The following is a 24,231-nucleotide window of genomic DNA, read 5'->3' as shown; positions in this document are numbered from 1 at the left end:
AATGAGAAGACAGACAAAGACACACCAGGAGAAGGAGCAAGATAAAAACCCACCAGACCTAACAAGTGAAGAGGAAATAGGCAGTCTATCTGAAAAAGAATTCAGAATAATAGTAAAGGTGATCCAAAATCTTGGAAATAGAATAGACAAAATGTAAGAAACAGTTAACAAGGACCTAGAAGAACTAAAGATGAATCAAGCAATGATTAGAAACACAATAAATGAAATTAAAAATACTCTAGATGGGATCAATAGCAGAATAACTGAGGCAGAAGAACGGGATAAGTGAGGTGGAAGATAAAATAGTGGAAATAACTGCTGCAGAGCAGAATAAAGAAAAAAGAATGAAAAGAACTGAGGACAGTCTCAGAGACCTCTGGGATAACATTAAATGCACCAACATTGAATTATAGGGGTTCCAGAAGAAGAAGAGAAAAAGAAAGGGACTGAGAAAATATTTGAAGACATTATAATTGAAAACTTCCCTAATACGGGAAAGGAAATAGTTAAGTCCAGGAGGCACAGAGAGTCCCATACAGGATAAATCCAAGGAGAAATACGCCAAGACATATTAATCAAACAGTCAAAAATTAAACACAAAGAAAACATATTAAAAGCAGCAAGGGAAAAACAACAAATAACACACAAGGGAATCCCCATAAGGTTAACAGCTGATCTGTCAGCAGAAACTCTGCAAGCCAGAAGGGAGTGGCAGGACATATTTAAAGTGATGAAGGAGAAAAACCTACAGCCAAGATTACTCTACCCAGCAAGGATCTCATTCAGACTTGATGGAGAAATTAAAACCTTCACAGACAAGCAAAAGCTGAGAGAGTTCAGCACCACCAAACCAGCTTTACAACCAATGCTAAAGGAACCTCTCTAGGCAAGAAACACAGTAGAAGGAAAAGACCTACAATAGCGAACCCAAAACAATTAAGAAAATGGGAAGAGGAACATACATATCGATAATTACCTTGAATGTAAATGGGCTAAATGCTCCCACCAAAAGACACAGATTGGCTGAATGGATACAAAAACAAGACCCATATATATGCTGTCTACAAGAGACCCACTTCAGACCTAGAGACACATACAGACTGAAAGTAAGGGGATGGAAAAAGATATTCCATGCAAATGGAAATCAGAAGAAAGCTGGAGTAGCAATTCTCATATCAGACAAAATAGACTTTAAAATAAAGACTATTAGAAGAGACAAAGAAGGACACTACCTAATGATCAAGGGATTGATCCAAGAAAAAGATATAACAATTGTAAATATTTATGCACCCAACATAGGAGCACCTCAATACATAAGGCAAATACTAACAGCCAAAAAAGGGGAAATTGACAGTAACACATTCATAGTAGGGGACTTCAGCACCCCACTTTCACCAATGGACAGATCATCCAAAATGAAAATAAATAAAGAAACACAAGCTTTAATTGATACATTAAACAAGATGGACTTTCATTGATGTTTATAGGACACTCCATTCAACAACAACAGAATACACATTTTTCTCAAGTGCTCATGGAACATTCTCCAGGATAGATCATATCTTGGGTCACAAATCAAGCCTTGGTAAATTTAAGAAAATTGAAATTGTATCAAGTGTCTTTTCCGACCACAACGCTATGAGACTAGATATCAATCACAGGAAAAGATCTGTAAAAAATACAAACACATGGAGGCTAAACAATACACTACTTAATAACGAAGTGATCACTGAAGAAATCAAAGAAGAAATCAAAAAATACCTAGAAACAAATGACAATGGAGACATGACGACCCCAAACCTATGGGATGCAGCAAAAGCAGTTCTAAGAGGGAAGTTTATAGCAATACAATCCCACCTTAAGAAACAGGAAACATCTCGAATAAACAACCTAATCTTGCACCAAAAGCAATTAGAGAAAGAAGAACAAAAACACCCCAAAGTTAGCAGAAGGAAAGAAATCATAAAAGATCAGAAATAAATGAAAAAGAAATGAAGGAAACGATAGCAAAGGTCAGTAAACCTAAAAGCTGGTTCCTTGAGAAGTTAAACAAAATTGATAAACCATTAGGCAGACTCATCAAGAAGAAAAGGGAGAAGGCTCAAATCAATAGAATTAGAAATGCAAAAGGAGAAGTAACAGCTGACACTGCAGAAATACAAAAGATCATGAGAGATTACTACAAGCAACTCTATGCCAATAAAATGGACAACCTGGAAGAAATGGACAAATTCTTAGAAATGCACAACCTGCCAAGACTGAATCAGGAAGAAATAGAAAATATGAACAGGTCACAAGCACTGAAATTGAAACTGTGATAAAAAAAATCTTCCAACAAACAAAAACCCAGGACCAGATGGCTTCACAGGCGAATTCTATCAAACATTTAGAGAAGAGCTAACACCTATCCCTCTCAAACTCTTCCAAAATGTAGCAGAGGGAGGAACACTCCCAAACTCATTCTACGAGGCCACCATCACCTTGATACCAAAACCAGACAAGGATGTCACAAAGAAAACTACAGGCCAATATCACTGATGAACATAGATGCAAAAATCCTCAACAAAATACTAGCAGACAGAATCCAACAGCACATTAAAAGATCATACACCATGATCAAGTGGGGGTTTATTCCAGGAATGCAGGGATTCTTCAATATACGCAAATGAATCAACGTGATACACCATATTAACAAATTGAAGGAGAAAAACCATATGATCATCTCAGTAGATGTAGAGAAAGCTTTCGACAAAATTCAACACTCATTTATGATAAAAGCCCTGCAGAAAGTAGGCATACAGGGAACTTTCCTCAACATAATAAAGGCCATATATGACAAACCCACAGCCAACATCATCCTCAATGGTGAAAAACTGAAACCATTTCCACTAAGATCAGGAACAGGACAAGGGTGCCCACTCTCACCACTCTAATTCAACATAGTTTTGGAAGTTTTAGCCACAGCAATCAGAGAAGAAAAGGAAATAAAAGGAATGCAAATGGGAAAAGAAGAAGTAAAGCTGTCACTGTTTGCAGATGACATGATACTATACATAGAGAATCTTAAAGATGCTACCAGAAAACTACTACAGGTAATCAATGAATTTGGTAAAGTAGCAGGATACAAAATTAATGCACAGAAATCTCTGGCATTCCTATATACTAATGATGAAAAATCTGAAAGTGAAATCAAGAAAACACTCCCATTTACCATTGCAACAAAAAGAATAAAATATCTGGGAATAAACCTACCTAAGGAGATAACAGACCTGTATGCAGAAAATTATAAGACACTGATGAAAGAAATTAAAGATGATATAAATAGAAGGAGAGATATACCATGTTCCTGGATTGGAAGAATCAACATTGTGAAAATGACTCTAGTACTCAAAGCAATCTACAGATTCAATGCAATCCCTATCAAACTACCACTGGCATTTTTCACAGAACTAGAACAAAAAATTTCACTATTTTTATGGAAACAGAAAAGACCCCGAATAGCCAAGGCAATCTTGAGAATGAAAAACGGAGCTGGAGGAATCAGGCTGCCTGACTTCAGACTATACTACAAAGCTACAGTAATCAAGACAGTATGGTACTGGCACAAAAACAGAAAGATAGATCAATGGAACAGGATAGAAAGCCCAGAGATAAACCCACACAGATAGGGTCACCTTATCTTTCATAAAGGAGGCAGGAATATACAGTGGAGAAAGGACAGCCTCTTCAATAAGTGCTGCTGGGAAAACTGGACAGGGACATGTAAAAGTATGAGATTAGATCACTCCCTAACACTGTACACAAAAATAAGCTCAAAATGGATTAAAGACCTAAATGTAAGGCCAGAAACTATTAAACTCTTAGAGGAAAAACATAGGCAGAACACGCTATGACATAAATCAGAGCAAGATCCTTTTTGACCCACCTCCTAGAGAAATGGAAATAAAGACAAAAATAAACACATGGGACCTAATGAAACTTTTAAAAGCTTTTTGCACAGCAAGGGAAACCATAAAGAAGACCAAAAGACAACCCTCAGAATGGGAGAAAATATTTGCAAATGAAGCAACTGACAAAGGATTAATCTCCAAAGTATAAGCAGCTCATGCAGCTCAATATCAAAAAAACAAACAACCTGATCCAAAAATGGGTAGAAGACCTAAATAGACATTTCTCCACAGAAGATATACAGACTGCCAACAAACAGATGAAAAAATGTTCAACATCTTTAATCATTAGAGAAATGCAAATCAAAACTACAATGAGATATCATCTCACACCAGTCAGAATGGCCATCATCAAAAAATCTAGCAACAATAAATGCTGGAGAGGGTGTGGAGAAAAGGGAACACTCTTGCACTGCTGGTGGGAATGTGAATTGGTACAGCCACTATGGAGAACAGTATGGAGGTTTGTTAAGAAACTACAAATAGAACTACCATATGACCCAGCAATCCCACTGCTGGGCATATACCCTGAGAAAACCATAATTCAAAAAGAGTCATGTACCAAAATGTTCATAGCAGCTCTATTTACAATAGCCCAGAGATGGAAACAACCGAGGTGTCCATCATCGGATGAATGGATAAAGAAGATGTGGCACATATATACAATGGAATATTACTGAGCTTTAAAAAGAAACGAAATTGAGCTATTTGTCATTAGGTGGATAGACCTAGAGTCTGTCATACAGAGTGAAGTAATTCAGAAAGAGAAAGACAAATACCGTATGCTAACATATATATATGGAATTTAAGAAGAAAAAAATGTCATGAAGAACCTAGTGGTAAGACAGGAATAAAGACACGGACCTACTAGAGAATGGACTTGAGGATATGGGGAGGGGGAAGGGTAAGCTGTGACAAAGCGAAAGAGAGGCATGGACATATATACACTACCAAATGTAAAAAAAAAACAAATTAGGTTAAAAAAAGCATAATACAGACTAATAATTATTAAAAATCATTCAAGAGTGATTTTTTTTTGCACAGTCCTGTTCTCAATTTTAACTGATTCCCTTTCGATCAAAGTTTTTAAAAATGCAGTTTGGTTTTCTCCTTCATTTCCTTTATCCCACGACAGGGCCCCTCTCCAGTCGCGGGTAGAGGCGGTCAGTCTGCCCTGCAGGGTGAGGCCTTGCTCCCTGGGACCCTGTGCCTGCCGGGCGGGAGTCACAGCGAGTCCCTGAGGGCTTCAGTGTTGGCACAGTGGCCTGTAGGCGTTGCTTATTTTAAGCAAAAGGTGCTGACTGGTACGGCCCAAAGCGCAGAGTTTTATGGAGGTTTTATTTATTTTCCATTCTAAAAGCAGTATTCTTCATTAAAGAAAAATTGGGAAGAAGATGAGCCCATGGTCCTGTCACCTGAGGCAACTTAGTTTTGATCTCTTTTTTTCTGTGTTTTTCCTGCATTTGGACACGTTTTGTGCATTTATAAACATATTGTTACTATAATTTTCTCTTGAATTCATACAGTACATATTTTCCTATCTAATTCACTCTCTTCCTAAATATAACCTTTTAAAGAGTAATAGTTTTGGGTCCTAAAATTAATATCAAAATCAGAGTCCCTCTTTACTGCTTAGGAAATCCGTTTGTTCATTAGTTCATTCACTCACCGTTTTGTGAAGGGACTTTCATTTATATGAGTGTCAGTGCCAGAAACTGACTGGAGCTGGGGTTTCACACCACCCCAAGCATGTAGGGATGTGGGAAGGCAGACATCTGAATAATGGTAATGGGAAAACACTCTCCCACCCCAAAGATGGAGCATCTAACCCCACCTCATGGTGGGAGAACAGGAAGGTCCAGGCTCACAGGTTTAAGGATGAGTAACATTGTGGAGAGAGAGAAAAAATTCTAGGCAAGAGTTACTAAGTTTTTACAGCTGGTTTAAATGTCACCTTTTCTCTGAATCTTCCCTGACCTTTCATGGTGGTTGTTTGTATCCATTTTCCTACCCACCCCGCCCCCGGGGAAGGGAAGTTTTTGTATGACCCGTGACCCAGTGCTGGCGCATGTGAAGCGTCAGTGTGTTTAGTCCATTTGGCGACACTGACCATCTGCACTTACACAGCGTGAGGAGAAGGGAGGCTTTCCCATGGACTCAGCTGCTGTCCAGATAGACCTGCATCTCGAGGAGGGCTGTGTGTGGTACCACTGCCCGCCCATCCATATATGTGTGTGTACACATGGGGGGCTTTGCCTTAAGAAGTCTGTTTTAGAAGAAATGAACAGTAGACAGCAAGTTATTACAGTGACATTGTTTATAAAAATACCACTTTTCTATCTAACTTCCAAAGCATTGATAAATCCAGTGGTAATTAAACAGCTTTGGAGCATAACACACAGAAAACCTTCAAATTCTCTATTACAAAACGGCATTGATACAAAAAGCTGTAAAAAATAGCCCACAGTCAAAAAAATCATAGTACAGTACCACTCAAACAGTCTTACACATATCCTAAATAAAATATTACTGACACAATCTAGTAGCACATTAGAAGAATACTATATCAGAACCAGTTGGGGCTCATTCCAAGAATGAAGAATAATTCCATAGTAAGGAGCTAATATGACTTACCATATTAATAGGTTAAAGGGGGAAATACATGTATTTACTTGCAGAGTACCAAAATGAGATTTGAGAACCTTTAACATCTATTCCTTAACGTGATAAGATTTATAGGTAGATAGATTGTCAGAACCCAGCTTAACTATGTAGATTTCAGCGTCCACATGTACATGCATACCAGCTAAACATGTGACTTGAGTCCTGTCACTGAGCACAGCATCAACAGCACCAGCCCAGGGCTCTCAGCCTTGCCTCTCATTAGTGTCACCTGGGAGCATTCAGGGGCTTCTGTTGTCTTCATTTTGCCCCAGATCAGTGGAATCAGAATTTCTGTATTAGCTAATCAAATAAATGTGAAAAGCATAAGAGGTATAAAATCAAAAGGAGGAGACATCCTGATCATTGTTTTCAAATGATATGATTACTTACCTGGAAAACCTCAATGAACCCACGGGAGAACTACTGACAGTATTCAGTGGGGTGACTGGCTCCATGATTAATGTAGAAATGAAGAATTTTCTTAATACCAACAATCAACAGAAGACACAGTGGAAGAAAGCAACAATGAAAAACGTTAAACCATCTGGGAATAATCTGAAGAATGTGCAGGTCATTTAGGAAAAACCCCTCATATTCTGCTGAGCAAGTTTCTGCTTCTGAGTGTGATGACCAATCTGCAGCAGACCCATTTTACCTTAAAATGAATAGAAAAGCTGGATAAAGTAGAGAAAACTTCCAGTAGAAGACACCAGGGAGTTACAAAGACAGCCAGGACTTGAAGTGCTGGGACCGCAGGAAGAGGAGCCACTTGAGGCAGTCAATAATCGATGCTCTCAGAGGGATGGCAAGAGAGAAAGCAGCCACTCAGAAGCAGTTCTGTTGACTTCTGGGGGCTGGAGAGCTGTGGTTCAGGGCCTGCCAAAGTGCGGGGACCCTGGCGGGCAAGCTAGGCTTTCAGTTGGGGCCCCTGAAAGGCCATGAGTACAACAGGAGAACCGCGGTTGGGAAATAGCCCAGTGTCTCAGTCCAGCCCAGCCCACGATGCATCCAGGCCCCTTGCCCTGCACCGCTGGCTGTGGAAGCTGAAGAAAAGCCCTGTGTGGGGTAAGATACCAGCAAAAGCCTATTCCACTGTTCACACGCTGGGTCAGCATTTGGTCAAAACTGCCTCGCGTGTCAAGTGACTGGACTGAGAGAAGACAGGCAGATGGTACAGGCAGATGCAAAGTGGTGCAGGTATTGAAGTCATCAGCCTTTGACACTGAAATAACGATGATTCAGGTGTTTGAAGCAATAGTTGATAAGTGGAGAATTTCAGAGAAGTACAATCAGCAGAAAAGAACCACGTGGAAATTCTAGCCCTGAAAAATGCACGGTGCTGGATTTAGGAATGTAATCGATGGGTTTAATAGCATATCAGACATACTGGAAGTGGAGATGAGTGAAGGAGGTCAGAAGACCATATCCAGAGAGAATAAAGGATGGAAAATACATAGAAAGGGAGAGACCCATGAGCACTGTAAGGAGGTAGCTTACTGTGAATTATAGTCCACAGAGGGGAGGACACAGAGACTGGGGAGAAGCAGTGTTTGAAGAGGTGAAGACTAGCAGGTTTCCAAAACGTGGGAAAGACATCGAACAAAAGTTCAAGAAGCACCACGAATCCCAAGAAGAATATGCCTGCGTGCCCACCTGCACACACACGCGCGTGCGCACACACACGCACTCTGGGAACAGTATAGTGAAATTGTTGAAAATACAAATTTAAAAAAGCTAGAAAGGCCAGAGAAAAGACATATAACCTCAGAGGTTCTAAGAAGACTGCAGGGAAGATGGCAGTAAGTCCCAGGTCTTCCTCTTTTCCTGCACTCGGGCCTCTGCCAAGCAGCTCTCGTTATAGATGGTGCTCATTCCCCACTGCCTTATTCTGGACCCAGCTGCTGGCTCACCTTGGTCAGCCAGACGAGGATGGAATAATGAGGTCCTGATACGGGGGCCTCTCTTGCTTCTCCAGCGTTGTCATGAAGATATGACTGAGCCACCCCCTGGCCCCAAAGGAGGAGGAGGGTCACTGGGAGCACAGCCACCCCTAGTTGACCCCTAGCTCGTTCACAGACTGTTGCGAAATTGCATGTGGTTGTTGCTTTCAGCCTGTGGGTTTTGGGAGTGTTTCCTTATGCAGTTGACAGCAGCTTTGACAGAGTTGGGGGTGGCTAGAAGATAATGGAATGATATCTTTAAAGAACTGAAAGAAAATAACTGCCAAACTGAACTTCTATACCCAGAGGAAGTATCCTTCTAAAAGGAAATGGAAATTATGACATTTTTAGGCCATCAAAAAAAAAAAAAAAAAAGAGAGAATTTATTGCTAGCTGCCCTGACTAGAGAACCACCACCAGGAGGTCTTCAGGCAGAAAGTCTGTGACCCTAGATGGCAGCAGAGGGAGAAGGGCATGGAGGGCAATGGGGAAGGCATGTACACAGTCAGTCTGGACTCTGCCAAACTCCGGCTACAAAGGGGTGAATTGCTGGGAAGACAGTGTTTCTGGGTAGGAAGGTTTAACATGATCGCATATCAGTTCTCTCTGAATTAACCATGTTTAAGTGAGCACAACAAAACATTAACAAAATTTCTTTTGAAACTGAGCAAACTAGTTTTAAAGTTCATGTTGAGAAATAACGGCAAGGTTGTGAAGCAGGGAAGTTGTACGGGGGCCGTTGACCATCCCACGCCTGGTGCTCTGAGATGATGGAGTATTTACACCCGAGTGGCCGTGATCATGAACAGACAGACGGATTGAAGGAAAAGAATAGAAAGCCTAGAAATAGACCCAATGCATATGAGTATTTAGTATATGATAATGATGACATTTAAAATCAGCGGGGAAAGATGTATTATTCAATAATGATTTGGGGACAACTGGCCAGACATTTGGAAAATATATAGCTGGATCCCTCCCAAATTTCTTACCCCAAAATAAAATCCAGATGGCTCAAAGACTTAAAAGTATAATGGGACTTTACTAGAAGAAAACTTGGGGGAGTTTTTAATAATTTTGACAGGGAATTAATTTTATAAGGCAAGACAGAAAACCCAATATCTAAGAAAATGTAAAATGCACATCCTTTTAACTCACCAGGCCTACTCCCATGAAAGTCCATGATGAATATGCTTAAGTATGTTTGTAAAGAATTAAATGTAAAATGATTCTTTGAAAAATTGGAATAGGAAAAAAGCATGAGCATCCTAAATATCCTTCAAATTATGGTTTATCCTCAAGATGGAACTGTATATGTGCAGATATAGAAAGATCTGAAGATATTTTGAATGAAAAAATGAAGATGCAGAACAGCTGGAATCTATATTAGGAAAAATGAAATTGGACCTAATTTCTTTCATATCGGTCAACTCCTCTATACTTAAGTGAAAACTGTTTTTAGATGAGAACATAACATTTTCATGACCTCAGAGTAGATAAAGTATTTGAAACAGGATTTAAAAAACACCAACCACAGAGTAAAAGATTGATAATTCACACTACATTAAAATCAAGAACGTCTCTTAATAAAGACAGAGTTAAGACAAGCGACAGTCTTGGGAGAATGTGAAGTACGTGCACCCAGAAAAGGCCTCATGGTCAGTAACATAAAGACTCCCAACAGATCTTTAAGGAAAAGGCAAACAACCAAGAAAAAATTGGAGAAACCCTTGAGCAGGAACTTCTAAGGAGGAAATGCAGTGACACAAATATATAAGATGGTGTTCAACCTGGTTATTGAATCAGAGAAGTGAAAGGGAACCACGTGATACACAGTGGCCCACTGACTAGATGGGCAGGAACTCCAAGTCCGCCAGTTCTGGGTGCTGCTGAGAATGCAGAGCACGAGAACGCTGGCCTGGTGGTGGAATAAACACCATCTGAGCTCCAGCAGGTCCCTGGATGGCAGCAGGCAGCGCCCTGGGGCACCGAAGATGCGCATGCAACAACGTCCATAAGTAGGGCTGTTTGTTAGCTTCGCAGTCTGGAAATCCTCAAACGCACTTCAGGGGCAGAAGAGATGAAATAAATATTTCATACAATGAATTTTATATATTTTGTATATTGTATGAATATTTTTCATATTCACGAATATAAGCTGAATATACTGTATATTCGTTACATTCATACAACAGGAACATCCCACAGCAGTGAAATTGAACAAACCATGACGACCTGGATCACATATAAAACTGAGTGAAAGAAGGAAAGCACGAGAGATTCCATGCCACGCGTGTCCAGTTCTAAGAAGGGAAAGACTAGAGTACACAGCGGCCACCTGGGCAGGTGTGCTCGGCGAGGGGGCTTCTGGCTGCTGCAGGATTATATTTCTGGACCTGGGGAATGATTCTATGAACATTCACTTAATAGTTGTTCGTTATACATTTTTGTGCACATTTCTCTATGTTCATTACGTTGCACAGGAAGACTGAAAAAAATGCAGGAATAAATCCCTGTTGTGTTTAACCAATGTGTGTGTGTCCTCATGTGTAGGAAGACAGTCTCTGAAGGATGCCAAGAATCAGCTGGCATCTGTAGGTTGGGGGACTGGAACAGGAAGAAAATTTGTATTCCATTGTTAATTCTTCCTCATTAATTTTTTAAACGAAAAAAAAAAAAACTCACCTTAGACTTCTACAGTGCATGTGAAACCCTACAATTTCAGAAAAATTCACCAATATGCAGCTTTTCGGAGACCGTATCTAATTTGTTCAGATACAAGGGGAGGGGGGCAGGGCGAGGCCGGGCGTTCACGGTGGGGCTGCCCCCGGGGATGCTTCTGCTGCTGCTCCAGGAGAGCTGCTGCCCAGGTGGAGCGTGGAGATAGAATCTGCTTAAACCTCCTTTGGAGGCTTTTATGGCAGAACTTTAGGCACGTGTCCTGAAGGCCGTACTGCGCACGTGTGATCATTCTGACAGGGAGGCAAGTGTGCCCGATGGGGACTCAGGCCCATCTACCCCTGGAGGGAGGACGCTTGCACCCGAGCATCCACTGGGCTCATTTCAGAGCCCAGCACCTCCTAACTTCTGCGGTGTTCGGAGTGGTCTGTCTTCCCCCGTTTTCACCAAATGAAACAATTGATTTAAAAGCCCTCCTGTTTCAGCGTGTTCAGCAGACAGTAATGAATATTTTTCCAATTAAGAGATAGTCTGTACCTAAGTTTCCCTTCTTGAGGAAGAAAAAATTAAATTCAAGGATATGCCTGTGATTTCATTCTATAAAGTGGTGGAACTTAACAAATGAAGGTTAGATTCATCCTCAACATGAACGTTGCTTAAAGAGCTGCCCTCAGATTGGCTGGGGGTCACTGACAAATGACAAGATTGCCATTTTGAGAATAACAAGTTCTGGCTCTGAGGCGGGAGCGTGAGCTGGGGCGTCAGCGTTGGGCCCAGCAGCTGGAGGCCAGACTCACCACGCACACCGCTCTCTTTTGAAAGGGTAAGAAAAAGAAGAGGAAGAGAGAGAAACTACAGGAATCTACATCAGTCTGGAACTGAACCTGTAACGTCTCCAGCGTCTGCCTGTTCCTATTTTTAATTGATTAAAATTTCAAAAAAGGACCAGAAAGCGGAACAAACATAGAGTATGGGAATATTAGCCAGACAAAAGCACAGAAGAATGGAATGAAAGACAAAGAAACCACACTAAAGGGCAAAATTGGACAAGTGTTGCCATTAAAGACGATGTGAACAATCGCCTGCAGACTTCGATGTGGGAGTGTGCAGGTTCAGGAACCTCTCTACAGGCACATCAGGCCAAAGCTCAGTATGCTGGGTCCTTCTTTGCCGCTGTGTACCAAAGGTAAAGTGGAAAGGGGTACTAGATCTTGAAGAGCATTGATTGAAATGATGAAATAGACGGGCAGTATAGCCTGTGGTGAAAGATTAAAAGATTTTAATTCTTTTCTTCCGAGGTGAATGTTTATAACTTGGACCTGAGATTACAAAGCCATGAAACAGGATACTAAATGAAAGGATGGTTCTTTGATTCCTACAAATTTTCAGGGAGAATAGAGACTGTGATCTTTTAAAGGATTTGTATGCATTATATAGTTTTTCTAGAGTGGAAATTGGGGCCTAATCTATTTATGCCCCTTGAAGAATTGTGGTTCTGTGAAATGTGCTTAACTTTCTTCCATCATATTCTTTTAAACTTTATGTTCTTCAGAATAATTTCATGACCTTAATTTGGCTTCGTAAATAGGTTTCTTCTAACGGGAAAGGAATACCTTGATAGAAAACAAGAGGAAGGTTATCTAGGTAGTTACAGTTCCCATGGTAAATGAATATATAGACCATCTCTTTAGCAAATTAGTGTTCTGTGTATTTGGTAAGCCTATGGCAGGCTGTTAGGGCCTAATAAACCCTTCAATCGTGGAAAAAAAGACTTGAAACTGAGGTAATTAACTCTAAGACTTTTAAGGACAATGATATATGCCACCAAAGGAAATCTGTGTATGCAGATAATCTAGGATTTGCACATATAAGCTGTGTTACTCACTGTTACCTTACATTGGTTCTTGGATACTGTTGAGGAGACGTGTTGACCTTGGCATATTAGCAGTGCCCAAAATGCAACACAACTAACTTAACAAAATGCAGCTAGCTAAATGGACTATTAATAGAATCATTGCTATGGGCACTAATTAAGATGAAAATTAATTGCATGACCTGGCATAAGAAAACATCTAATCACATAAATTATCACCATTATAGAAAACTGTTTGCCTTAAGAAGCCACATCTTTAAAAGGGTGGGAATAAACCACCGTATAAAAATTGCTTATTATAGCCATCTAGTCATTGTCCTTGAATACATATTAAATGCTTATGATATTTCATATGACATATGTTAGGGTTAACAGTGATATAAAGGTACTATTTAGAAATTTTTTTCAAGATATTTATTTCAACCAAGTGGAAACCTAAGAAAATTTTATACTGTATTATCACAATAAACTTTTTTGCACATGCAAAAAAAAGAGTAACAAGCTCCGAAAGCCCGCGACATTGTGGGTGCAGTGCCCCCTTTTCTGATGGAGCAGCGGGAGGCAGGTGTGTCCCTGGCTGCCCGGCTCATTGCCGAGCACGCTCTGTCCTGTGACTTTGGCCACGGTCCACTGTCACTCTGCGGTGCTGAGGACCAGTAGTGCGTCCTCCTCACTTAGCCGCCTGCCTGGCTGCCAGTCCTCACCTGTGTCACTGCCCGACTCAGGGGCATCCAGGTGACCCCAGGAGATGGCTGTGAGCATAGGAAAGCGTGGGGAGGAGACACACAGCTGTCCTCCTTTCCTGCTCCTTGCTCTGGAGTGTACATCACTGCAGCAGGACACCGGAACACTGGTCACGTCAGAAATTCCACCGCCCACGAAAGGCTGGGGAGAGGAAGTGCTCCGTAAACAGGTGCAACCTGAATGAATCGGCAAAGATCTTCCTCTTGCGTCACCAAAGGCTGTTGAAAGCAGAGTGGAACCACGTGGCTGGCTTCGGGAGCCCCTCTCTTTTCAGACTCCTGGAGAGAGCGTGCTCCTGTGTGAACTGCCTTTTTGCGGGTGATTCTGTGGGCAGTGCACATGCCCACCAGCCTGACTGTTGACCGACACATAGCCAGGAACACATAGTCTCCTCAGAGCCCAGCCCAGGGCTCTCCCTGGGACACAGCTGCCCGAGGATGGCTTCCGGGTGGGCCACCTGGTGCCCTCTGTTGCCTCCCAGCCTCCCCTCTAGACGGTTGAGTTTGTTTGAGACCAGGCCGCGTAACAGGCAGCATGACTTCATCATATGGTGTCTTTCCTGTAAGCAAGTGTGTGGGTCCAGTGCTGAACGGAAGGAGACGAGATGAGACCAGGACTTGAGTGAGGTCGGCACCGGCCCGCAGGCCCACCGGGTGAGCTCTTTCTCAGCTCAGGCCAGATCCTCCCTGCTGCGTGGGCAGTGATCTTGCCAGATCAACCCGAGTTTATTCAGAGTGATGTGGATAAAGTCGATGAGTCGATGTGCAGTGAGTGAGAGGGAGAAGGAAGATGGCAGATCCTGGCTGCAGTCGCTGTGGAACCGCAGGAGCAGGGCCCCCCAGCTTGTGTATCTGAAGGGGGCACTGAGGGGCGTGGCCCTTGCACACAAGCACAGCGCTCTTGTCTACGTTTCCACCTCCGTTAGAGCAGCGTTTCAGGTTGGTCCTAGCTCTGCTGTCTTCATTTTAATACCAATTATAACATGATTTTGAAAAGCAGATCCTTTAGGAATAAAAGGGGGTTTCGTATTCCTGTTTGCTGGGAAAATCACAAAAGGTTACTTGATTACAAAGGATGGATGAAAGGCCACAAGTTATATGACTGCTGAAAACAGCATGACTTGTTAATAGTTTCATTAAGATGCTCCAGATGCAGTCGTCAGGCTGCTGAGATGCAGGGGACAGAGCTCTCAGGTTCATGCTGGTCTGCTTTACCACGTTGACGGTGATGTGGGTGAGCTCAGAAAGGACAAGCAAAAGCCTAAGCCCTCAGCGCTTTCACTGCTTCAACTTGAAATCTCTTAGTTCAGCCCCACTCAGCTGGCAGTGTCCTGCATGTCTCTGTCCATGGAGACCGGCCCTGTGGGTTCATCCCTCCTTCGTGACCTCGGGGGATGTTCCTGTCCCTAGGGACGGTGAAGATTGAGTACCGTGATTCCCTTTGCCACGTCCCAGGCAGTTCCCTTTGGAGCCTCGCTGTTTGGGGATCTAGGAGGTGAACGGTGCGAGTTACGGTGGAGCTGGCATCGTCCCTTCCGAGCGGGGCTGAAGTGGGAGGGCCGATCACCAGGTCACTGTGGTTCTTCTGTCTCTCCCTGTGGCTCTCCAGCCAGCGTGCTTTTGGAGTGACACACATTTGAGCAAACCAGGCGTATCATAAAAGTGTCTGTTGGAAGCTGTGGCCCTGTCAGCTCAGCCGGTGCTCACAGTTCTGGAAGATTCCTGTGAGTCGAGTGTGTGAGCTCAGCTTTGGACTGGGGTAAGTTTCTCTTACTGGAGACATGCCGCCCGCCCCCATGACCTGGGCGACACGGGGTTCCTGCTTGTTCCCCTGCATTGGTTAGTTGGGAGGAGAGAAGAGAGGGAGCTGGTTTGTTTCCCCTTCCGTGTGAAGGTTCCTGGACCGTGAACTTGCCCCGTGGGTTGCCAGGAGGTGTGGGGGAGGGTGCAGGGTCAGGCGACTCCTGGTCACCTGGGTTTCAGTCCTGCACACCACGGTGATGGCATGCCCACGTGTCTTTCCCCGACGGCGGACACCCAGAACGTCCCCCCGGGTCCTAAAAACAAGTCCCCTCGTTCACGAGAGCTTGAAGCGCAGGGAGTCTGGCCGTGTGTAGTGGTGGAACCAGCCCCAGGCTGACCGGGCGGGCTTGTGAGGCTGTGACCTTCTGCCCAGGTGCAGAGGCCAGAGCTCCTTCCCTGGGCACTCTCTGCCCTGGACGCCCCCCCGACAGCGGGAAGCACGGCAGCTCAGGCCAGGGGCAGGACTGGCCTCCTGCTTCTTGGCACCGGGGTGAGGGAGGGGATGGGGGAGGGAGGGTCACCTGAGGGGGAGGGTCACAGGGGCCAGGCATTTCTGCCCACGGCTTGGGAGGCAGCGGTCAGCAGGACGAGATGACGTCTGTCCAGGGCGTGCAGCTCTCACGCGGATGTAAGATCAGCTTCAGAGGAGGTCACTGTGCAGTAGCTGAAGCTCCAGCTGGGCCGGGACGAGGGGAGGAGGGAGTGACCACAGCCTGGGTCTCTCTAGGGAACGGATGGCTGAGTAAGAGGTGCCGGAGGGGCCCAGCCTCCAGGGCTTCCCACCGGAAGCCCAGCAGCAGGGCTGGTGTGGAGCTTGGCTGCAGGCCTCCCCTGGGCAGCTGTCCCCGGCCTTCGTCCCCAGGGCACCTCCCAGCAGACCCCTCTTTTCTTTAGCACCGGCCCGTGCGGCGGGTGGGAGGAGGGTGGTGCCCAGTGGTGACGATGGGCACCTCAGAGTCCGGGAGGCGTGGCGTGCGATGCTGGGAGACAGGTGCTCCTGCCAGGAGCACTTTGCGCCCCCCCCCCGAAGGCTGCCAGCTGCCCCACCTGGACGGGCCCCTCAGGGCCCTGCCGAGTGTTGGGGGCCTCACATGGTACGGGGTGCTCTGCCGTGGGGACCGTCTCTGCTGAGTGTCACTTGTAGGAAGGGACCCTGTGGGTGCCCTCAAGGGGAGAGGGTGGCCCGCCTCCAAGTGGCTGCCATGCCCAGTGAGGAGGAATTCGCCCAAGTGTGGCTCTTGCAGGCCAGTCCCTCTGCCTTCCTCCCCCTCCCCCAGGGCCCTCCCGGCAGCTGGAAGTGACACAGGTGCTCAGTGTAATGAGCTCCATGGCACGATTAACCAGGTGGGCAGGGAGCAAGCCCACAGCTCTTAAAGATTAATTCTCCATTGACTCATTTTATCCTTTTGGAAGAAATTTTTTGTGTATCAATTTGATATAAACACCCCGCCCCCCGGATTCATGGGCAGCTCAGACAAGAGGAGGTGACTCTGAACGAAGCCTTAGGTGCCCTTTGTTGAGAGTTCGCCCTTCAGGCTGTGGCTCCAGCCACAGGTGAGCATCTGGGAGGGGCTGCGGTGATGAAGCGTGTTCTGCGCGTGGATGCTTTCCATCCCCACCCGTCCAGTCATCTGGCACCCCTCAGGTGGGAAAAAGGAGTTTGTTCTGTGCTTGTTGACCAGGATTAAACAGAGCAGAAGGTATTAAAAAAAAAAAGAGGTACAGCTATGTCCCTGAAAGGGCTCTGTCCTGCTTTTTTACTTATCTTTCTGGAAAGCCTTTGACATTTTATATTTAAAAAAATTTCTTTTAAGTGACGAATGTGGTCAGTTTGCTTTGGGCCCCTTTCCTCTTCTTATCTCCCATGATTTGGGAAAAATGGAAGTAGATGGAATCTGTTTTAATTTTTCCCAAAATTGAAATGTATTATTTAATTTTTTGATGAAAAAGGAAATATATTTCCTTTCATACCTTTTTCATATGCACGTTTCCCATAATATTTCCCATAATTATTCCCATAATTAAAGCACATATACAATAAAAAAAAGAAATATGCTGAATGGTGGACATTTGGGTTGTACAGAAAGTTGTAAGGTATAAAATAAAAATCACGTACTTATTATCCTAAAACCCCAAAATAATCATCATGAAGGACACTTCAGTGAATAGCCTTTCAGATGCTGTTCTGTCACAAAAATGGAATCCTGTAGTTCTGCAAAGTTTTCTTGTCACTTATCAAACTACAGACTCTTAGCCCAGTTTGCTGAGTCATATTCCACTCGTAGGTGCTGACAGGCAGTGCCCGTTGTAGGGAGGTGCTGTTACGTCTTTAACTAATTCTCTAGTGATGACAACTTAGGTTTCAGTGTTCTGTTTCAGCCCCTTTAACCCCTTCATTATCATATGAAGATATTCTCAGCTCAGGTTTGAGGAATCCATTACTTTCAGTTTTTTTTTTTTTTTTAAACCATGTCATGTGCTCAGAGAATGGTCTTCTGATGACCACCACCACCACCACCATCATCATCATCCATGTTGAGTGAATCTGGCTGGAGCCGTGTTAACACCCTGAAAGTACCCGTATGAAATCTGTGACCCTTCACAAGCACCAAGGCCTCCAGTATAGGGCCTTTCTGGAGAGTGTTGAGCTCTTGGGGGCTGGACCTGGAGGTGTTGGGCGTCTCAGTATCAAGCCCATGGAGCATGTGTTTGAGGTGGTGTCTGCCTACAAGGAGACAGTTTCTAGTGTGGTTCTCCACCTCTGCAGCTGTGGCCACACAGGCTATCCTGGTGGGGTTAATGCATCGGTCTCTGTTCTTACAGCTGAGCTTGGGGGTAGTGTCTGATCAGAAGTGGTGACACATTAGAGTGAGAGGCCAGGAAGTTGGCAGGACCCAGTAGGACTCACGTGAGCACAGAACTGAAGCTATTTTCTAAGTGATTTAATTAGTTATGTCCAGGAAACACAGGTGGTGTCTCAGCATGACATTATAGAACCTGAAACCAGCTTTCACTTGGGGTGAAGTCCCCAAGTGAGTCAGGGACCATGTTGTGCAGCTGTCATCACCCAGAGGAGGGAGCCTGCAGGTGAACCCTGTGACACAGTGAGCGGATAAGAGAGGGAAAGAAAGCAGACTTGAAAACACAGTGGAGCTATTGCATGCAGCTCCCCTAAAATCAGCCCTGTTTTCTGGACGCTTTAGTTACGTGAACCAACACATTCCCTGATTTTAAGCCAGTTTCAGTCACATTTTCTCTGATTGGCAACTGAAAGTGTCTTAATTGATACAGAGGTGGAAATTTTACTCGGTTCTGATTTATTCAAAATTGCACAGCTAACAAACAGCAGAGCCCAGAACTGGAGCTTATGTTTTTCCCAATCCAAGGCCCCTTTCCACTGAACCATGCCTGTCACGGAACTGCAAGGAGCAGGCCTTCCAGTGCAGTGGCCTCAGTGCACGGTGCCCAGAGCTGTCCCCAGACAGCCAAGCCACTGCGAGCCCGGTTGCTAGAAGCTTTCTCGCCTAAATGAGTTCCACATAAAATATAGACCTAGACATCACCCCTCTGGGTGGGAGACCACGCTGCACCTCAGCAGGGGCTGACTGCATTCCTTGGGCAATTACAGTTCAGTGTGATTCTCTTGCCTGTTGGAGTCCTTACAAAATATTGTTGCTTGATAAACCTCCATGTTGGGCGAGTAGGGGTTTTTACCTCGTGTTGTCCGCCGGGTCTGGGGTGGCCTTAGTCTCTGTGCCCTGTGGAGCCTTCCTGTTATCCCCTCACCCGCCTCCCTGTAAGTGGTTGCTTCTGATTGGAGGTTGGGACTCGACACTGCAAACCACACTAGCTCACAGTCCGTGCCATATCATGGGAACCCACTCTCACGTCTGTTTGTGTTTTAGTGAAGAGCCTGTAACTTTAATGAAATACCAGGAAACGAGTCTACCTGCATCTTTTCACATATTTGCATGCTGATAGTTCTGCCCTGGAGCATTTTTTCTCGGACAGGACTCTGCTGTTGGGAAGGCTGTTTGTGCACATCTGAGCACTGGGTGACCCGAGCCACAGGTAGCCGGGACTCCAGGCCAGGAATGGGTGAGCCTGTGGGGACTGGGTGGACCTAAGACATCTGTAGAAGCTGAGGAGCTGGATGGTGGGAAAACCACGGGAGCCAGCGAGCGCTGGGGGCTCCCGTCAGCCTCCAACCTGTGCTCTCTGCCCACACGGCCTTCCCTGGGGTTTCTTGGTGCCCCATTTCTTCATGGGTCTGCTGGAATGTGCCATGGTTCTGATTTAAACATGCTCTTCCTGGAGACACTGGGGAGCCCATGCTGTGGAGAGAAGTTTGGAACTCAGTTCTGGGTGCTCTTGGCACCCCCAGGTGCCCGGGACTCGGGGATGGCCACTCACTCAGGTGTCCATTACCCACGGACAGAGTATGCTCCAGGAGCAGAGCCGTTGTGAGAACGTCACGAGGTAATAACTAAAGTAGCCGGAGCTAGGAGTCAGAACCTTGAGTGCAGGCCCAGGCTTTGCCGTCGACCAGCTGTGTGCCCCGGAAGGATCCGTTGCCGGTTAGAGTTTGTGAAGCGCGTCCTCCCGCCTGCAGTGCGGGGTGCTGTCACCGGGGGGCCGAGCACACAGCGGCTGATGATGGCAGGTCAGCTTGTTTCACCGTGATAGTTCCTTTTATTGCTGTAAATTCCCATTGCTGTAAAAAAAACAGCTGTCTCTATTGGAAAGAACTCTGAAAGAAGTGACCAAATAAAATATAAGTACATGGGCGGAACTTTCTGAGCCAAATCAGGAATGATAGCTGTAATCGAGTTGTAGCTCCCTTCCTGTTGGATTTTGTTTGCTGCCCGGCCCTGCAAATCTGCCACAGTCCACTCAGAGGACATTTGCTAATTGGGAATGACCTTCCTATGCAAAAGAGAGGCATGGCAGAGTAACCATGAGCAGAGGGTGAGTGCTATGTGCCATTAAAATGATATTTATGAAGAGTTTTCTAAGGACAAAAGAAACTTCTTGTGGCATAATGCTAAATGAAAAAGGAAACTGTACAATTGTACAAATAACGTGACCTCAACTATGTGAAGAAAGCCTGAATGGAAAGAAAAGGAACTGTGCCAGATGTTAACAGCAATTCCTCAGATTGCTGGGGGTGTGAATACTTTTGCTTTTCTTCTTTACAGTTTTCTGTGTGTGAACAAAAATTCTTTAAAAGGACAACCTTTGACAGGACTTTTAGGAAAGCTTTCCTTAAGGCTCTCACCACCTCTCTTTCTGAGCCATAGGGAATGGACCCTTTTTCTCTTGGATGCTCTGTGAATTACACTGCATCTTGTATGCACTTACCACCTTATGCTACCCTATTTGAAAAATGACGTTCTTTCACTTTGGCCTAAAACGAAGTGCTCCAGCGCCTGCGTCCCTCTCTTAGGAGCCAGTTTCATATGTGGCCCCAGGTTAGAGATGGGTTTGTTGGGTTCCATAACACCTTCTTTTGAACACTTGGTTATAGGTTAAGAGAACCACTGAAATTTGGAGACTAAGCAGAACTTAAGGTCTAGGCAGAATTAGATACTGAGGCATCAGCCTCTCTCCTGATAGCAAATCAGACAGGACTTTTTCAGTGTATCATTCCAGGTTCTTAGCTGCAACCAGCAGACGGGATCTGCTCTCCGAAGCCCTTTTCCCACGTACTTCTAGCAGCAGGCAGCATGACCTGAGGGGGTGCCTATCTGCCTCCACCCAGCCTCCCTCCTGTGTGGCGTCTCTGGCCTGCACCCGCTCTGTGTGGATCTGGACCTCCCCCTTTTCCCCTGCTGTGTCCGCTTGGTCACCTAGTCCAGCCCACCTTCCCAAGAGCACCTCTCTGATCCCAGGTTCACAATGACAAAGCCTAGTGCGTCTCCTCTGCACCCCGAGTGCTTGCACGTACCCCTAGGTCAGTGCCTGTCTCGTGACATTTTGTTGTAATGACATATTTTCACTTCTCTCTCTCTCGGCTGCTGTATTGTGTGGTTTCCAGAGATGGAGAAAAAACTGTGTGTGTGTGTGTGTGTGTGTGCGCGCGCGCGTGCGTGCAAATATTTACCTTAAGGGACTGGCTCGGTGTCTGTGGGACTGGCAAGTCCACCCTCCGTGCGGCAGCCTGAGGCTGCAAAGCCCCGGCAGGAGGGGACGTTGCAGTCTTGAGGCAGAATTCCTGCTTCTCGGGAAACCTCAGCCCCTGCTCTCCAGGCCTTCATATGAATGGACGAGGCCCAGCATGTTGTGGCGGGCCCTTTACTTATAGTCAGCGGATTGTGGATGGTAATCACATCCACAGAAACCTTCACAGCCACACCTAGATTAGGGTCTGCTTAAAGAGCCAGTGCGACGGCCTGGACCTGCACAGGACCACGTGGGAGCCCCTCCGGTTGCCCGGCGCGTACAGGGGTGTGAACAAGTGCTGCGCCCACACCCTGCTCAAAGGGCTGCTGCTGCTGGAGGAGGTCTCCTGACAGTGACGTCGCACTTGCAGACGTGTGTGCCGTCTGTTCTGTGTGCTCAACATGTGCTTAAATTTGGCCAGAGACCCACTGAGAACGGAATCAGGAGGGTCGGTTCTTTAGTCATCTCTGTCTCCGGCAGTCCTGGACTCTCTCTCCTGCCATGCAGGATATGCCCTTGGGTGCTCTGAGCCAAGGTTCTAATTACAGGCTCAGGAGCAGCAAAGTGTTCGGGGCGGCTTCTGACAGTGTTCCCGCACTTTGCCCCTTGACTGAGTCCTTGACAGCTGAGAGGCTCAATGCGACTTCCTGTTTTGCCCCTGCTTTTCTTCCGCTTCACGAAGCCGAGTGGAGAACAGAAGCCCAGTCGGCAGAAAGGGCGATGGCGCCCACCCTGCTGCCTGGGCCGTGGGCTCCACGTGGGCAGAGACTGAGCGAGGGCCACGGGCACCCCCGGGCCACGTGCACGTGTGCACCTGCGCTCAGGAGAACCGTCCAGCACCACAGGGTGGGAGGCCGAGCAGGGTCCGCGTCACCTTCCTCACTGACAAAGTACAGGTAAGAGGAAAGTGTGAGGGTGAAGTGAAATAGTGCAACTGCTGAGCGCAGGCTCAGTGCTGCTTTCTGATTAAATTCCAGTTTGGCCCTAATCCTCTGTCAGGCCTCTGCTTCCCCTTTCCTCATCTGGCAGAGGGGGAGTCAGACAGGCCCGTTTTTAAGACCCCTGGGACAGTCATGGGGCTCAGTGAGGCCTCGGGGGTCCAGGGAGGTCCTCACGGCCTCGCCACCCAGGGCCGGGCATCCTGAGGGTCTGCTGAGGCCCCGCCAGCCCGCAGCCCAGGAGGAGGGGTCGTCGTGGCTCCCCCCACCCCTCCCCTCTGGGCCGCTTGTCTGAGTGTTTCCCAAAGGCTCTCTTCATCCAGCTGACCCCGCTCGGCCTTTCCTTTGTTACCTTAAGAAGTTCCGGTTTTGGGCTTCCCTGGTGGCGCAGTGGTTGGGAGTCCGCCTGCCGATGCGGGGGGCGCGGGTTTGTGCCCCGGTCCGGGAGGATCCCACATGCTGCGGAGCGGCTGGGCCCGTGAGCCATGGCTGTTGAGCCTGCGCGTCTGGAGCCTGTGCTCCGCGGCGGGAGAGGCCACAGTGGTAAGAGGCCTGCGTACCGCAAAAAAAAACCCAGGTCTGATTAAAAAAAAAAAAGAAGTGCCGGTTTTGAGACACATTTGCACGTGAGGGGCACTAGCCTCCGGTTTTCTTTCCTCACTGCTTCGGGCCCCTGAGCGGAGCAAAGGGCCTGTGGTCCAGTTCCGTCTGGGGAGGTGGTTTGCGCCATTGCCTCCGCTCTCGATTCCTCTCTGGGGACAGTCAGGACCTGTCTTGTTCTCACTGCTGCCGCGCAGGGAGCGTGGGGCGGAGCGCTCTGGGCCAGCTGGGCTCGGGAGTGACCAGCCCGAATCAGCGCCACCTGGACCCTGAGTCGGACACAGGCCCCGCAGGCGGGGCTGCGGGTCACGGCCTTGCAAGTGGCACCTGCTGCTTCGCGTGGGGTGGGGGCACTTCTCTTCTTTTTTCTTATTTCCACCTTCCTTTGATTTTACTTTCTTTGAGACGTGCAAGGGTAAGTGTGTGTCTGTGAAATGAGAACCGGCAGCTCGCAGAGTGTCCCGGCTCGCGCCCGCGTCCAGGTCTGTGGCTCAGAAAATGAGAGGGTGCTTGGCAGCTGCCGGTGGCGGCTTGCTGGGCCCTCACTGCATGCGCTCCAAGTCTTCCACAGCCGAGGGGGCCGGAGCGCGGGCCTGGCCCTCGTCTCTCCCACTGCGGGGTGCTGTCGGTGAAGCTCAGCAGCCCGCCTGGGACTGGGAGTCTGTGCATTTTGAAATGCTGTGGGTTCTTCTTGGGTGCGGGTGGGTCTCCTTGGAGACCGGCTCTGTCACTGCTTCCATCTTGGAGGCAAGATTCAGTAAGTTGTGAAATCAATGCATTCCTGTCACTTTGCATTCTAATGACACGTTTCTGTAGGTGTTCTTTGAGTGGTGGATTTTATTGAAGTATTTCTGTGATGAACCTTGTATGCTAATGAGCAAA

General features: G+C 46.4%; 1 protein-coding gene across 1 annotated transcript in view; it reads left to right on the top strand.

Annotated features, from left to right (window-relative positions):
• Nucleotides 1-24,231, top strand: part of PTPRN2 (protein tyrosine phosphatase receptor type N2) — a 686,072-nt gene that overhangs the window by 79,949 nt on the left and 581,892 nt on the right.

The sequence above is a fragment of the Mesoplodon densirostris genome, chromosome 9 (genome assembly GCF_025265405.1).
Source record: "Mesoplodon densirostris isolate mMesDen1 chromosome 9, mMesDen1 primary haplotype, whole genome shotgun sequence".
NCBI lineage: Eukaryota > Metazoa > Chordata > Mammalia > Artiodactyla > Ziphiidae > Mesoplodon > Mesoplodon densirostris.
The sequence above is the reverse complement of the archived record's forward strand: the minus strand, read 5'-3'. Positions and strand labels throughout refer to the sequence as shown.